Source organism: Panthera leo, chromosome A2, assembly GCF_018350215.1.
Source record: "Panthera leo isolate Ple1 chromosome A2, P.leo_Ple1_pat1.1, whole genome shotgun sequence".
Taxonomy (NCBI): Eukaryota; Metazoa; Chordata; class Mammalia; order Carnivora; family Felidae; genus Panthera; species Panthera leo.
In genome coordinates this window covers 100409596-100427795 of record NC_056680.1, presented here as the reverse complement: position 1 = coordinate 100427795, position 18200 = coordinate 100409596, and the positions used below count along the sequence as shown (strand labels likewise).

The window sequence follows — 18200 nt, the reverse complement described above, 5'->3', positions numbered from 1 at the left end:
AATGAAAACTTTACTCACTCAACTCAAGAACTAAAAGGATCACCAGTACCATCGCCTCTATCATGGGTTCCTCCCTTGTTCTATTTCCCTGACTTTCCCCTGAGGGAATAACTCCCGTGTATGCTTATCCTTCCTTTGCCATATTCCAAATATTTTTATCACATATCTATATATCCACAAGTAATATATTATTTCATTTTGCTCATTTTCGAGTTATGTAAAAATGATATCATACTATCTATAATCTTTTGGAACTCTTTTTCATTCAAGTTAATGTTTTTAAAGATTCATCCCCATTGTTTTGCATTACTAAACAGTACTATTTTTTAAAATAGAATTACTGGTATACAATTTACATGCCATAAAGTTCACTTTTTAAAGTAAATAGTTCAACAGCTTTCAGTATATTTACAAAGTTGTGTGACCATGACCATCTTCTAATTTGAGATTATTCATATCACCTCCCACCCCCAAAAGAAACTTTATACCTATCGACAGTTCCTCCCAATTCCCTTCTCCCTGATCCTTCATAGCCTGTCTCACCACCAGTGATCTACGATCTCACCTCTATTAAATATCAAGTGTCTCTGTATGTTTGGACCTATTTTCTGTTCCATTCGGTCACTCTCCATTTGTCTGCTTTTCTAATAATCTGCCAAGATTAAACTTTTAATTATTGTAGCTCTATAGAAAGCCTTTATACTTGGTACAAGTTGTTATACTCACTTTTTTTTGTTTTTGTTTTTAAAGTTTATGTATTTTGAGAGAGAGAGAAAGAGAGAGCACATGCATGATAGGGGCGGGGCAAGAGAGAGGGAAAGAGAGAATCCCAAGCAGGTTCATGCTGTCAGCTCAGAGCCCAATGGGGGGCTTGATCTCAAAGCTGTGAGATCATGACCTGAGCTGAAATCAAGAGTCAGACACTTAACCAACTGAGTCACATAGGTACTCCTGTCACACTCAATTCTTTTTTTTTTTTTTAATGTTTTTAAATTTATTTTTGAAGGAGAGAGAGAGAGATGCTCCCCATGCTGGGGAGGAGCAGAGAGAGAGGGAGACACAGAATTCGAAGCAGGCTCCAGGCTCTATGCTGTCAGCATAGAGCCCAATGTGGGGCACAAACCCACGAACCACAAGATCATGACCTGAGCCGAAGTGGGACACTCAACCGACTGAGCCACCCAGGCGCCCCTACACTCAATTCTTTAAGAGTCTTAGTTTCTCTTAGCCCTTTGCTTTTTCATGTGCATTTTATAATTAGCTTGCCCATTCCATGAAAAATCCTGCTGGAATCTTAAATCTACAGGTCAGTTTGATAGAATATACATCTTTACAATATTACAATTGCTGTCCATAAACATGGTACATCTTTTCATTTAAGACTCTAATGACTTTCTATCAAGTTTTATATTTTTTCTATACAAATCTTGTATGCCTTTTGTTAGGTGTATTCCCAGATACCTTATATTTTTATTGCAATTATAAATTGCACCTTTTTTATGTTACATTTTTAAAAAAATTTATTTATTTTTAAATTTTTTTTTTTTTAACGTTTATTTATTTTTGGGACAGAGAGAGACAGAGCATGAATGGGGGAGGGGCAGAGAGAGGGAGACACAGAATTGGAAGCAGTCTCCAGGCTCTGAGCCATCAGCCCAGAGCCTGACGCGGGGCTCGAAATCATGGACCGCGAGATCGTGACCCGTGCTGAAGTTGGACGCTTAACCGGCTGAGCCACCCAGGCGCCCCAAAAAATTTATTTATTTTTGAGACAGAGAGAGTGCACATGAGCAGAGGAGGGAGACAGAGAATACCAAGCAGGTTCCAAGCTGTCGGCACAGAGCCCAAATTGGGGCTCAGTCCCATGAACCATGGGATCATGACCTGAGCTGAAATCAAGAGTCAGACGCTTAACCGCCTGAGCCACCCAGGAGCTCCTTTTACATTTTTTTTTTTTTTTTTTAATTTTTTTTTTCAACGTTTTTTATTTATTTTTGGGACAGAGAGAGAAAGAGCATGAACGGGGGAGGGGCAGAGAGAGAGGGAGACACAGAATCGGAAACAGGCTCCAGGCTCCGAGCCATCAGCCCAGAGCCTGACGCGGGGCTCGAACTCACGGACCGCGAGATCGTGACCTGGCTGAAGTCGGACGCTTAACCGACTGCGCCACCCAGGCGCCCCTCCTTTTACATTTTTAAATGTTTATGACCATTGTTTAGAAAGGCAATTGAGTGGTCTTAGAGCCAGCCACTTTGTCAAAGTCTCTTATTATTACTAATAAGTTGTTTTTAGTTTCTGATTTCCAGTGGGATGCTTTTAACTTTTCATCATTAAGAATGATGTTTACTAAAGGTTTGATAGATACCTTAATTCACATAAAGAAAATTATCTTCTCCTCAAAGTTTGATAAGACTTTTTATGTTGAATCTATGGTCAACTTTATCCCATACTTTTTCTTCTTCTACTGAGATTATATATGGGTTCTCCCTTTTAATCTATTATATTGGGTCACAATTCTAGATTTTCTAATGTTAAACTTCTCTAGCATTCCTGGAATAAACCCAACAAGGTCATGATAAACTTTTTGTTTAACTCCACCAGATGTGATAATACTTTTCTTAGGTGAATGAGCTTGACTGAGATTGACCTATAATTTCTATTCTTGAATTGTACTTGCTATCTTTTGTGCCCAGGTTATGTGAAATGATTTCGGGAGTATTTCTTATTTTTCTATTTGCTGCTAAGTCTGTAAAACATAGAAATCAACATTGATATTTAGTAATTTCACCTATAAAATTAAATGGGCCTAGTCTTTCCTTGGAGGAAGATTTTAGACTATTGATTTAGTTGCTTTAGTAGCTTTAGGACTATTCAGATTTTGTAATTCTTAAGTCAGTCTTAGTAAGTTATATTTTCTAAGAATTATCAAAATTTACCTAGGTTTTCAAATTTATTGGCACAAAATTGCCAATAAATTTGTGTTGTCTTTTTTATCTCTGCTGTATCTATATTTATAAGCCCTTTTTAGTTGGTGTATTATTTGTACTCTCCTTTATCCTCAGTCTTGCCAATGGATTGTTTTTTAAGTCTTTCCAAAAAGCTGACTTTCATCTTTATCTTTCTGTTGTACTTTTTGATTTCATGGAATTCTCTTATTATTATTTCTTTCCTTTTATTTTCTTTGAGTTTATTCTCTTGTTCTTTTCTAAATACTTAAGGTGGGTGCTTACTTCATTTTTCAGACTTCTCCCTTTCCTAATTATAGGTGACAAATTTCTTTCAAAAATGATAGTTTTGACATGTTGTATTTTCATTATAATTTAGCTTTAAGTATTTGAAATTCATTATGATTTATTGATAAATGAATGATTAAGCAGTCTCTTTTCAAGTATGTGGGGACTTGGAAAATACCTTTTTGCTATTGACTTCTGTATTAATTGAATTGTCATCAGAGAATATGATCTTTCTAAAGTCAACTTGAGATTCAAAGTTCCTTTAGTGTGAGTCTGTTGATAAACTCTCAGTTTTAGTTTGTGTCTTGATTTCACTCTAAAACAGTTAATGCTTCATAAGTCTTTCCTCTCAGCAACAAATATATTATTCCATTGCCTCCTGTTTTCTGTTATTACTGTTCATCAGTCTGTTGTCCATGAAATGATCATCTTTTTGTGATGTAATTCCTCTCTAGTTGCTTTAAGAACTTTTGTCTTTGCTGCTGTAGAGTCACTACTTTGTGATATCTCGGCATTGATTTTCTTTTTATTCATCCTTTTTGGGAATATTGTGCTTTCTGAAATTGTAGATTAATAGCTTTCAGCATTTCTGGAAATTTCTTGCCTATTACTCCTAGATTAGCTTTATTCTCTTCTTCTGTGACTCTGATTTGACATATGTTAGATTGTCTCATTTTATCCTCAACACTTTATACTATTTTCATATTTTCCAGTCCTTTTTCTTTCAGGATTATATTCTGGTTAATTTGTTCATTTCTATGTTCGAGTTCATTAATGCATTTTCAGCTGTGGCTAATCTGCTTTTTAATATGTTTCATTTTTTTCTTTCAACATTTACATATTTTATATTTAGGTGTTCCATTTAGTATTTTTCAGAACTGCCTGATCATTCTTTTTTTTTTTTTAATTTTTTTTTTTTTAACGTTTATTTATTTTTGAGACAGAGAGAGACAGAGCATGAACAGGGGAGGGGCAGAGAGAGAGGGAGACACAGAATCGGAAACAGGCTCCGGGCTCTGAGCTGTCAGCACAGAGCCCGACGCGGGGCTCAAACTCACGGACTGTGAGATCATGACCTGAGCCGAAGTCGGACGCTCAACCGACCAAGCCACCCAGGAGCCCCATGACTGCCTGATCATTCTTAATGGTTTTCTGTTGCTTATAATTTTTTTTTAATTTTTAAAAATATTTATTTTAAGAGAAAGGGAGAGAGAGTGTGTGTGTGGGCAAGAGCAAGTGAGCACAGGGGAGGAGCAGAGAGAGAGAGAGAGAGAGAGAGAGAGAGAATCCCAAGCAGGCTCTGCACTATTAGTGCAGAGCCTGATGTGAGGCTCAAACCCACAAACTGTGAGATCAAGACCTAAGCTGAACCCAAGAGTTGGATGCTTAAGCCACTGAGACACCCAGGTGCCCTGCCTGCTTATGCTTTTGATTGTACATTACTTTAAGTACTTCATAAGCAGCTAGTCTATACCTGAAATATATCTAATATAGGTGGCTTACCTTGTGAGGTTAGTGGTCTTTGATCGTGAACTAACAGTTGCCTGATCATAATTTGTGGGAATCTCATGGGATATACCATAGAATGTTTTCTGATGGAGATCTGGTTTGCTTTCTGCTAGGAGGTGGGAAGATGACCAACCTGGGCCACATTAGCTCTCTTTGAGAGTCCTGGCTTAATGCAGAATCTCAGGTTCAGCTCCCCTCCCTTGCTGTCCACTCTAAGTTCAGTATCTAAATTGCAATTTATAGTATCCCTCAGGATAACACACTTCTCTCCTTGGATTCTTGCTAAGAACATTTGTCAGCTCACTGCTCCCAGCTCCAGTGTTGACTTAGCTCTTCCTTTTATTTAGGGGTTGGGGGAGAGGAAGATCGGACTTGGAGATTATTTTACCCACTTTCAGGGAGTCCAGCAACAAACCAAAATGTTTTATTTATGGTCTAATTGGTTTCCAGAAAATAGTGTCTTGTCTACCATTGCTGCTGGAAGTGGAAATCCTATTGTTAAGCTGTGAAGTTCAGTAAATAAAGCACATGTGCAGACCATTCTGTCTCAGTTTTCCCAGCACAAGGTGCCCTATTATGATTTAAAGGGGCAAGTATCTATAATAATTTTTTTATTTTCAACTACAAATAAGGAAGTTAGGGCTCCAAAAGGCTAAATGGCTTACTCAATTTGTGATAAGGTGGGATGGAAGGGAGACACTAGAAATCATGTTTAATGTCTAATCCAGTAGACTTTTTAATAAATCCTTCCAATACTCTTTAGGTCCAATTTTATATTTTTAAAATTTTTTAATGTTTAATTTTGAGAGAGAGTCAGAGGATGAGCAGGGGACGGGAGGAGAGAAAGGGAGACACAGAATCTGAAGCAGGCTCCAGGCTCAGAGCCTGATGTGGGGCTCGAACTCAAGAATGGTGAGATCATGACCTGAGCCGAAGTCAGACGCTTAACCAACTAAGCCATCCAGCCACCCCACTCTTAGGTCCAACTTTAAAAGACATCTTAATGTTAAATTCTACATGTATTGTTTATGTTATAATATCTGTAATTTTATTTTTACGTCTATGCATAACCAAGTCTAGATACATACATCCATGTATAATCACATATATACATCAATAAATCCAAGCCTATATAGAAAGTACTATAAATACAATTTAATATATAGACAAATATGACTATAAGGAAGATACCTTGGGAGCTTTAAAGGGAACTACAGAATCTTTTTTTTTTTTTTTTTTTAAGAGAGAGAGAGTGAGCAGGGGGGAGGGACAGAGAGAGAGAGAGAAGAGAGAGAAAATCCCAACCAGGCTCCAAGCTCAGCACAGAGCCTGATGCAGGGCTTGATCCCATGACCCCAAGATCAAGACTTGGACACTCAACCAACTGGGTCACCCGGGCACCCTGGGAACTACAGAATCTTAATCTTGTCTTTCTCTAATAAGCATGGTCCTTAAGATAAAATAATTGTACATTTAGTTTCACTTATACACAAGAGCAAATAACTTCTGGTAAAGATTATAATGACCTGGATTAGCTATGGTAATCCATATTGTACTATGCCTCAAGTAGCCTTCTAAATAATCTCTCCATTGAGCCCTCTCATAGGTTCAAATTATAAATTACATGAATACATCAAGAGAAAAAGTGGGATTCCTTGTGCGCAGTGCTGATAACAGTCCTCAGGAAATCTTTCAACATAAATAGTACCTACCATAGACAGAATTAATAATAATAGTCCAGGGAAAGCAAGGGGGAAAACCAGAGACAATCACTAAAGCAGGCATTTCAATTTAGGGGAGCCTATTACCAGAGTACCTGAGAGAAAAAGAAACACACCCTCTGATACACCAACATTCCAACAAAGTTAGAAATAGTTGCTAGAGGCAACCTTGGGATTTCTGCAGTCCTATCTGATAATTACTATTTTATTAGTTTTGTTTAGGAGTATTTTTAAAGATAAAACAATTGGGTTGGGCACCTGGGTGGCTCAGTTGGTTAAGTGTCTGACTTAGGCTCAGGGTCATAGTCTCTGGGTTTAGGAGTTGGAGCCCCACATCTGGCTGTCTGTTGTCAGCCCATTTCAGATACTCTTTCTCTCTCTCTGTCCCTTCCCCACTTGCACTCTCCCCCTCTCTCTCAAAAATAAATAAACATTAAAAAAAAACCAAAACAATTGGATTAATGTCCTAAAATTCATTTTAGATATTTTGAAGGTTGGGGATAGAGATGTTTAAGTTCTTTTGAGATAACTTGGTTATAGAAATCATTATCTATCCCTTTTTTATTTTTAAAATTCTTTTTAGTGTTTGTTTATTTTTGAAACAGAGATAGAGCACAAGCTGAAGAGGAACAGAGAGAGAGAGGGGGACACAATCTGAAGTAGGCTCCAGGCTTTAAGCTGTCAGCACAGAGCCCAACGTGGGGCTTGAACTCATAGACTGTGAGATCGTGACCTGAGCTGAAGTCACTCAACTTACTGGGCCACCCAGGCACCCCTATATCCCTTTTTTAAAGTTTTCATAGACTTTTCCCCTGGGGCATTTTAGTGTCTTTAATTTTTATTTCCATGTTAATATTATAAGGGAAACTAATGTACTTAGAAGATTTTCTTTTCTCCTTTCTCTCCCAGATTTTGACTGTCCACCCTCCCAACCTCCACCCCCAGAAAACCTCTGGCATGTAGCTCCCCTTATCAAAAGCAGGTATTATTTTAGTCAAATGGGACACTTGTTTGAATATAGTTATGAATGAGGAATATTTGTGTGTGGGGGGCAGGAGCTGTGAACCTTTTAAAAATCTATATAGTTAAGATTGTTCACAGCATAGTCCACATCTGCTACTACTCTTGAAAAACACTAACAGGGGCGCCTGGGTGGCTCAGTCGGTTGAGCGTCTGACTTCGGCTCAGGTCATGATCTCGCGGTCCATGGGTTCGAGCCCCTCGTCGGGCTCGGTGCTGACAGCTAAGAGCCTGGAGCCTGTTTCAGATTCTGGGTCTCCCTCTTTCTCTGACCCTCCCCTGCTCATGCTCTCTCTCTGTCTCAAAAATAAATAAATGTTAAAAAAAAATTAAAAAAAAAAAAAACACTAACGGACGAAGGTATTTGTGAATTTTATGGGTGAGAGTTGAGGTGTGGAGCTTGGAGTGGCAGCACCTGTATCACCCTTTAAATGGTAGGAGACACTAGAGTCAGGCAACTTTGAGGGAAGGTCACATGGAAGAAGGTATTTCAACAAGCCAGCTCTTTAACCGGCTTTCCCAGAGTCCATTTCTAATTTTTCAATAAATGATTATTCACCTAATGGATTGCTTAAGTCCTTTGTTTCTCTTTTTCAACTTCTACCTTTTATATAATAACATGAAACATTATAGAAGATGAACTTAAATTATTTACACTACCCACATTTCATGTCTGCTACAAAGCTTAACAGGGAAATCATTGCCTTGAAATTTCCAACAAGGCCGTCCCCTAAGGGTCTGTTCTCTGTATCTGGGTCTGAATGTGTACTCCATCATACTTGCTGTTCCTACAGGGCTGAAAGGGAGATGCCATCAATTCAGACACCCTTTGCGTCTGAGTTGCCTCGTATTACTATTAATATTTTTCAAAAACAATGACAGTTTCACTTGTTAAGGAAACCAACTAATTCTTAGAGACTGAACAATGGGAGAAGTTGGTGTGTAGTAACACAGTAGATCGTTTCTAATTGCTGGAAGAGATGTCCCTCTTAAGTCTCCTGACAGAGTCAGAAGTTAAGGCAGCTAGAGAAGCTTGTTACACGTAGAACCCAGTGGGAAGCAGCAACAGTTGGCATTTTCTCAGGAGAGCCAGTTCACTCATTATTTTAATGTTTGTGCTATTGAACACCTTTGAAGTGAAAATTAATTTCCCTTTTGGATTACTTAGGATATTATTTTTAATGCTGAAGTTTTCCACATCGTCCTCGCCCACAAATTTTTTCCAGAATGATCAAGAGAAAAAAAACAAACAAAACAAAAACCCTTCAAATGATTATTTCTAACAGCACATAAAAACAGATTTTGAGAGATTTTGTTATTTCCCATGATTTCCTTGTAGAAAGATCATTCTTAATGATCTTTCCTTAAAGGAAAAAAAAAAGTGTTTAGTGTTACATTTTGAAATGAAAGCTAAGTGTTGTATTGTGAGAAGGGGGTGAAGGTTTCCTCAACACATCCCTAGGATGAATGCAAATCCACCTACTTCTGTCTAAAAAATTCCACACAATTCAAACCTCAAGCATGCTAATCAAGATTAAGCTTCAGAGTATTAAGATCATTCCAAACCTGCCTGAAGTCCTGTTTATTTTGCATCTCTCACCCCAAATCTGGTCTGTTAGTGAGTGGCAAGGACAAAAGCCTTTCTTGATCTATCCAGCTGCTCCCACTCCTGCCAGAGCATCTCTGGGCTATGCTTAGAGACAGAGGCAAGCCACAGAAGCATGAAATCCACCACAGCCCCTGTCCCCTCTTCTCACCGCTCCCCTGCCCATCAAGTCCTCCAGTTCTGAGTAGCTGGAGGAGCTTCTGATGCCTGTCCAAGTCCCCTTCTGCCAGCTCTGCACATGTCCAAGCTACCACTCAATGTCACTTCCTCAGCACTAAACTTTTAGATGACTTTCCAAGCAGGCAACATTTTGGGGGCATTTTGCTGTCCTTTCTTTAGAAGGGGCTTCCAGGATAGGTTCTTAATGTCCTTCCAAGGAGCTATGTTTAAGATAAGTTTAGTAAGTTTTTAAATAACTTTGGTAGATAAAATGCACTTTAAACATGATGGTAAAGGATGGAAAACAATCTCCTATTTCTACTTTAATACTATGTAATGTTGTATATAAGTGAGTTTTTTTTTCTTTAAAGGGGTTCTGAGGAAAGAGATCCATCTTAAAAATATGGCAGACTGAAGCCAGAGTAGATAACAGGCAAGTTGTGGAGATTTGAGACGTGCCAGTAAAATTTCTTTTTGATTAGATTTAGTGATATCACCTTTTTTTTTTTTTTTTTTTTTTTTTTAAGAGAGAGAGCCCAAGTGGGGTAAGTGCAGACAGAGGGTGGGGACAGAGGATTCAATGCGGGCTCTGTACTGACAACAGTGAGCCCAATGTGGGGCTCAAACTCACCAACTGTGAGATCACGACTTGAGCCAAAGTCAGACGCTCAACTGACTGAGTCACCCAGGTGCCCTGATATCACTTTTTTTTTTTTTTTAACTTTCTGTGTGTTTTAGGTTACAGGAGAAAGTAGCAGTTTAGGAAAGCAAATAGACCTTTATTCTTGGAATGGCAATTAAAATTCTTCTCCCTTTTAAATTGAGAACCAGCAGGTGAAGATCATTGTTTCTAGGGAGAGGTGTAAGGCTTTCTACAAATCTCCTCAATGAGCATCACATGGAGAAGCCTTGGAAGGTTTAAGTTGGGATCTACTTAAGTCCGGGGAAACATGGAGTTTACATCACAGTGACTGAATAGCTAAATGTTAGCGAGGTATTTAACTGTACCTAGATGCATGTACAGTTGACTTTTGAACAACTGCAGGGCTTAAGAGTGCCCAACCCCACACAGCTGAAAATCCATGTATAACTTCTGACTCCCCCAAAATGGAACTAATAGCCTACTGTTGACTAGAAGCCTTATTGATAACATAAATATTCAATTAACACATATGTTACATGTATTATATACTGTTATCCTTACAAGAAAGTAAGGTAAAGAAAATTTTATTAGGAAAATCATGAGGAAGAGAGAATATATATACAGTGCTGTACTGTAGTTATAAAAAATTTCCATGCATTAGGTGGATCTGCGCAGTTCAAACTTGGGTTGTTCAAGGGTCAACTGTATTTGTTTAGCCTTATTTCTCTATGTGGCTTTTTTTTTTTTTTTTCAAATGTGTGTTTAAAATGTAGAGTGTAGATTTTATTATGTAATTTTTAATTAAGTAGAATGTTCCTTTTATATTTGTACTTATGTGATACAATAAAGTTCTATTTTATAGGAGAAAATAATTACTCTTTGGCTTGGTTGATACCATGCCTACTGGAAGCTGTAACCAGAATGATACCACAGTGCCCAGGCACTGGCATCCACCAGTCAGAACTCAAACAGTATGGTGTATCAAATGATGTAAGATATGGGAATAAAACACATACTTTAAGGAATATTTATTATTATATTCATTTAAGAGACCTTTTCTGAGCATCTTCGTTCATTCTACTGGATCTCAAAGTCTAGTCGCAGAGATATGAGAATTCCTTACCATATCCAAGAAATCAAAAGGGATGGATAAATCTAGACAAACAGTATCGTCCCTGGATCTAAAGAAACCTACCTCAAATCCTTTGGAATTTCAGTTTGGGCCTGTATATTTTTCTTCTTCAATATAAATCATCTCCAAACCCACCCTGCCTTAGAATAAAGGGGATAAGTAGGAAGAAAAAAAAAATGAACCAGAAATTCCAAAGTAAGAGAAACACTGGACCATAATCATGTCAAAGCCAGGAAACTGAAAATTAATGTTTTCCTATAAAGGATGGAGGATGTCTAGGTGGGCTATGAAATGAGCACTGGAGGATGCAGAAAGGGCCATGAGGAAGATTTACTGGTGTTGGGAGAACTTTCGCCCTAGGATTTCATGACTTGTGTGCTTTAAAACGTTATAGGTAGACAATTCCGTCCCTGCAGTTAAAAAAAAAAAAAAAAAAAAAAAAAAAAAAGAGTTCCTATATGATAAAATTAATATTATGAGGAGATGGGAGAAGAGGGGAATTAGGTTGATTTGAAGGAAAATGATGTTTCAGAAGAGACGAATGTATATATTTATTTTTTGTTTTATGAGATAATGGCTAAAAGGTAGTAAAATCTCCAAATCAGATAGTTGGGACTAGGAACAATTTCAAGTAAATTGCCATTTCTAAGTGAGAAAGAATTGTTTATGGACTCTGGTGCAGTGTCTTCTGTGACACTGTACCAGAGTCCAATGTTTAGGTGTGAATGTTTTGTAAGATTATCCTGTGACTCTTCATGTATTGGAATTAATAGAAGTTCCCTAGGTCAAAATTTAGAATATGTGCCTTTCTAGCAAATAAAATCATTGTTAGTATCTGTTATAGTGAGTTTAAACTAGTGCTCTCAGTATAAAAGTGACTGTTACAATATTTCGTGAGCCGTTTGCTTTACAGCCAGATGAAGTCATAAATATAAAATAAAGCTCTGGGTTATTTTTTTTTGTAGCTCCTTAATGTTAATATCTCACATATATTTTAACTGCTTGGAAAAGGTGTCAAAAATAAGATTCAGAAATAATTACACATCCCTTCTCCAAAACCCCATCTACAGCTTTAGTATTCAAGGAAGAAATTTCAGCTAAATAATAAAGTTATTTTCAGAGATAAGAGATTTAAAAAGTAGAAACAACATTTACTTCCAAAAGTCATCTAGTTTCTACCTCTATCTGATCCATTATAAAAAGCAAGTATTCTCTGAACACTTTATTATCCCAGATCAATAGACAATCGAATTGTGTATCCAGGAGCATAGCTAGTTCATACAAACCACCCACTTCAGTTCAGATACCCTAGCAACAATGAGCACCCACTTTCCCAAGGTCACCAGTCAGCATTAAATTGCTATTGTGCATTTTTAAATGTATATATTTTGAAGAATAACAAAACAACATATGAGCCATTGTTATTTCTCAAGTGTTTACTAAGCAAAGGGTTTGAAATAAATAAGAAAGATCTTATGGAATTGGGTCAAATGTAAACTCTGTGTGGGTAGGGACTGTGCTTTATTCTGCCTTGTGTGGCATAGATATAAATGAATGAAGTGATTTGGTCTTCACCATCTCTTAAGAAGACAGAGGCAGGTACCATCCTCCTAATTTGTGAAAAGAGGGTGTTGATAAATGGATGGTTAAGTGATGTGCTCTAAGTGTTGGGCAGCGTCAGCTCTAGGAAGGAATATCAGAGAGAGAGAGCTCAGTATTGCCTTTTCTCCTAGATGAACTTCAGGCATCTTGTCTTTGTGCTAGACCAGAACGATGGTTTGGTTCAGAACATGTACAGTCAGGCCCGGCTTACTGTCCTGAGCCAAACACTGATTGAAGAGGTGCCTTTTATATCACTTTGATTTGAGCCAGTCCTTTCTCATACTGCTATCCTTTTCTTCTCCCAGAAAAAAAAAAAAAAAAAAAAAAAAAAGATTTACTAAGTGTTATTTACAGATGCTACTGGAGTAGTTACCATATACTGGCCACTTACTATGCTCTAGGCTCTCTGCCAAGCAGTTGATATGTAGTACCTCCTCTAATTCTCATCTCAGTGCTTACATAAAGTAGACATTATGCCCATTTCACAGATAAAAAATGAAGACTCAATGAGATTATAATTTATCCAAAATCGAGGAATCAGACCTAAATCTATTGAATTTTATGGCTTTTAAGCTTATTTGTCTCACTATATTTACCTATTATCCTATGATGTGAATAATCAGCTGATGATCCAAAGAGATTTTAATACCATGAGTGTATTTCTAGACACGTTTATTCCTTTTAAAAAATATATATTTATTTTTGAGAGAGAGAGAGAGAGAGAGAGAGTATGTGTGAACAGGGGAGGGGGAGAGAGAGTGGGGGACAGAGGATCCGAAGTGGGCTTGTGCTGACAGCAGAGATCCTGATGTGGGGCTCGAACTCACCAACCATGAGATCATGACCTCATGAACCAAAGTTGGAAGCTTAACCGACTGAGCCACCCAGGCACCCCTAGACACTTTTATTCTTTAAAGAAAACACTAGAGGGGTGCCTGAGTGGCTCAGTTGGTTAAATATCCGACTCTTAGTTTCTGCTCAGGTGATGACTCACAGTAGGTGAGTTTGAGCCCCGTATCGACCTCCAAGCTGATAGCACGGAGCCTTCTTGGGATTCTCTCTCTCTCTCTCTCTCTCTCTCTCTCTCTGCTCTCTCTCTACTCACACACTTGCACTTTCTCTGTCTTGAAATAAATAAACTTAAAAAAAAAACCAGAGAGCTGCCTATTTGAATAATAAAGACATGAAGAGAGGAGGGAATTCACTTGTTGGAAATATCCCAGTGAAACTAATGTGATGGTAAAAAGAGACAAATATAAAAGTTTATTACATTCATGAATAGAGAGACGTGAAAGTGAATTAATTGGGATGCCTAGTGACTGGAACAATAGCTAAAGGGATACATCTAATGAAAACACCCAGGGGGATTCCTAATATTCACTCAACATTCACATTCTAGACATACACATCATCTCATTTTAGGTAATAGTATTTCTCACCTTTTCTGAAACATAGTCTTTGCTCAACCTAGTTCCTCAGGCTACAGCAGTGTATCGTAACATGTATTTCCATTATGCTCCATCAAAGAGAAAAAAAAATTAAATACAGAGAAATTAAATACTGAGATAAGATCTATTGTTGGGGGGGCAGAATTTTAGGGGGCCACAAACCATTTAATTATCAAAGACATTTTTGCTTTCCTAAGAACCATTTTGCCCTATTGAGAATGTCTGGGATAGTGATTCGATGCCTGCTTCTCCATGATACACCTGCTATTACTTCCAAACTGTAGAAGGTTGTGGCTAAATAACAAGTGCTCAGGAAAAGCATGTGGACAGGCAGCAGAGCAATTCATTGATGTCTCATTAACTCAGTCTTTTGCAAGTTAGTTCAGATGATCCATTGGTCCTGTGAACTACAAGGCCGTTCGCTCAACTGTACAGGCTGGTCAAAAGAATGGCCAAGAGGTAAGGTTCTAAAGTCAGATGTCCTGGGTGCAAACCTCATCTCCACCACCTATCAGCAATGAGACTTTGGCCAGTCATCTAACCCAGAAGTTCTCAACTGGTGGCAGTTTTGTGCTCCCTCCCCCCAAATACTTGACACTGTCTAGAGACATTTCTGATTATCATAACTGGGGGTGGGGGATGGGAAGACTACTGGCATCTAGTTGGGAGAAGCCACCAGTGCTGCTAAATATCCTATAGTGCACAGGAAAGCCCCCCACAACAAAGAATTATCCAGTCGAAAATGTCAGCTGCCAGGTTGAGAAACTGATTTAACCTTTCCATTCATTTTTGTCATTGTACCAGACAGCGTTCATTCCTTAACAGATATTTCCAACCCATCTCCTTTCTGCCTCCCTGGTAGAGCCTGGAAAAGGTAAACACTACTGTGTCTTGTTGCTAGAGATAGCCTAAAGCACAGTAAGATATAGGTGGAAATTTATTGGGGGCATGAGAAAAGCCTTTCTTTTTCACTGATATAAGAAAAAGATTAGACTTTTTCACCCCTTTCTTCTTCTTTCTACCTTGAACATGAAAGCAATATGTAGAGTTCCAGAAGCCATGTTGTTATCATTAGGGAAAGCCAAGAGATTCAAAGAAAGGATGGCCTGCATGTTGCCGAGACCACAAATCAATGCCATGTGAGCTTCCTGTACTTCTTTTTATATTAGAATATATAACTCCTATTTGTTTAAACATTCTTGATATACTCAAATTTCAAATTGGATTTTATAATAATAGGGTATTTCCACAATTTTGTATTATGGAAAAATATTTATAAATAACGTAAAATTTGCCATTTTAACAATCTTGTAAGTATGCAATTCAGTGGCATCAATTACATTCACAATGCTGTGCAACTATTACTATTATTTCCAAAAGTTTTTATTACCCCAAATGGAAATACTACACTCATTAAGCAATAACTGACATCCTTTTCCTCCAGCCCTCCAATGTCCGTGGTAACTTCTAAGGTACTTGCTGCCTCTACGAATTTGCCTATTGTAGATATTTCATACAAGCAGAATAATAATAATATTTATCCTTTTGTGTCTGGCTAATTTCACTTAGTATAATGTTTTCAAGGTTCATCTACACTGCAGCATGTCTCAGAACTTGACTCCTTTTTAGGGCCAAATAATATTCCATTGTATGTATATGTTGTTTATCCATTCATCTGTTGATGGGCATTTGAGTTGTTTCTACCTCTTGGCAATAGTAGAGTTTTAAAAGGTAAAATAAGATGAATGAGTGAGGTACTCAGAAAAGTGCTTAGTATTTAAGACAAATTCAGCAAATGTAAGTTAAAATTATTACTGCTAACATTAAATATCACCTCACCACATTCACCCTGTCAACTGTCTTTTGTTGCAAGGAGGAGTGTAGTAGCAGCATGTGGATGCCCTGGCATAAAACTATGATCAGGACCTATTTACAATTCATAGCAAACAGTACTCTCATTGGTCTGTGATTATCTGCAAGTATGATGGGAATTTTCACTTATCCATCCATAGCCATCCTTCCATAATTCAGATTATGTTAAGCACCTCAAGTGGAAGAAATAATATATTTCAAACCTAGGCTGAAGTAACACATGATTAAATTGTTGCAAATAACAAAGAAAAAAAGGAGGTGCTTAATAAAGGTTTCTGATGATTATGAAATAGTTCTGCAATCAATCATAAGCTTCAAAAATTTCTCTAGGACTAGGCTGTGTTACCAGTGAACCAGATACATGCCTTATGAAATCCCCATCCTGATAAGTACTTTTAAAACCGATTCATAAATATCATTGAGTTTCATCCTTTGCACCTCAGGTTTTATTCACAAAGGTACAAAACAAAGGCTCCATCGAGTAACTGTCATGGCAGTACCAGGAAAAGTGCCATTTTCTAAGTAGGAAAAACAAACTCCTCCTTCCAAGTAACAGGGATAAGTATAGAGGTAAAAGGTCTTCCACAGCAGAGGAGTACAGCAGGTCAACTTTTTAGCTGGTGGGAGATATATTTTGGAGAAGATCTGGTGTGGGGAAGGTGTGTATACTGAAGAACACATTAAAACAGGGAGTAGGAAAGAGGAAAGGGTAATAAATCGCCGGTGACTGTGGTGACAGCATATCTTACTCTGATGTTGAAGATCTTTGAGACAAGTGTGGATGCTCATTCATTTAAGATCAACAACGGGAATCAGGTTTGGAAGTCAGGTATTTACGGAGCACCTGCTGTGTGGAATGTGTTTTATGATAAATAATTATCAGCTTACCCTGATATATCTTACAATTTTGGCAAGTCAAGGTTCACCAATCTACCCACAGTCTCTTCAGAAAACAAGTGGAGGAACCCATGAGAAAATCACAATGCCATTGGGGTTCTGGGGTTCTGAGATGGTATATGAACGCCACACTTGGGAAATATTCATGAGGGAGCTAGAAATTTAGCTGTACTGAGAAGTGGATAGAATGTGTGTAGGCAGAACAGAAAAGTGAAAGAAAGAGAAATAGCATCAGTAGAGGAGTGTCATGGCACTAGAAAGGAGGCAGAAGGCTGAGCAGGCACTAGAGAGGTTGGCCTGACTGGATACTCATGGGGAAATAAGGTTTAACAGCAAGAGTGGTGCCAGGAATGACACAACCACTAAGTAGCTCATTATTTCCAGGCTGGTCACAGGAGAATATGGCTCCATTTCTAGGTGCTGTAGGTTCTCATTCTGTTCCACCTCTCCCCACCCATTCTTTTAATTTCTTGTGTTTCAGAGCACATGCTCTAGGCAAGGTGAATTTGTATTAAGTTTTCAAAAAAAAAAAAAAAATAGCTCTGTAAAAAATTTTCTTGGGTTCCTCTGAATAACCACCACAGGCCCTCCCAGTCACCTCTTAACAAGATTTTCATTTAAATTGGTTCACTCACCTGGCATTTTATGATAGTCAAGCCTGTCTTTGGTGGTCAACTGATACTGTTAGTGCTACCTGCTATTTTATACTCTGGAATCAGAGGTGGTAAGGACAGAGCCCTTGTCTTTTGTATTTTGTACTTTGTCAAGCACTGGATACATTTCTGGCATTTTGTACTTAACAAGCATAACAAAGCACACCCAGGCCTAAGGATATCGCATCTGCTGTCCTCAGGCACAATAAAAGCAACAAGCCCAGTGGTCTCCGACCTGCAGGGTAGTGATAGATTGCACTGGGAAATGAGGCTCTTATCACAATCAACATGAAAAAAAGAAATAATGCCTCAAGTGTATCTCCAGGAACACTAGAAAAGCCTGAATGGAAATAGCCCATACCCAGGAGACAACTGCTTTGCTTACCGAGGGCTTCATTCCTATAGGCCCTTTCTGATAGATGTATAGTGCCAAATGTAGAAACTCAGGGTCATGTAAAATTATAGGGTGGTGAACCTAAAATGAGTAGAGATAGTTTCAGCAGATAGTTTTCAGTTGGGGTGGGGGAAGAAACTATTGGCCCTTGATACTCATTTAACAAAGTGAGAATAGGAAGGTAATAAAGATTACGAACCTCCTTTTTGAGTTTAGTTCTGGAGACTATTTTTGTGTGTCATCCTTGTGCAGGGCAAGGCTCGTCTTCTCCATATCATTCCAATTTTAGTATATGTGCCGCCAAAGGGAAC

The 18200-nt window shown here is 38.1% G+C and overlaps 1 non-coding gene across 1 annotated transcript; it reads right to left on the bottom strand.

The window, feature by feature from the left end:
* Positions 1-18095: 18095 nt before the first annotated feature.
* On the bottom strand, positions 18096-18200 carry LOC122214667. Its single transcript, XR_006200046.1, has one exon. It is a non-coding gene; the product is annotated as a U6 spliceosomal RNA (small nuclear RNA).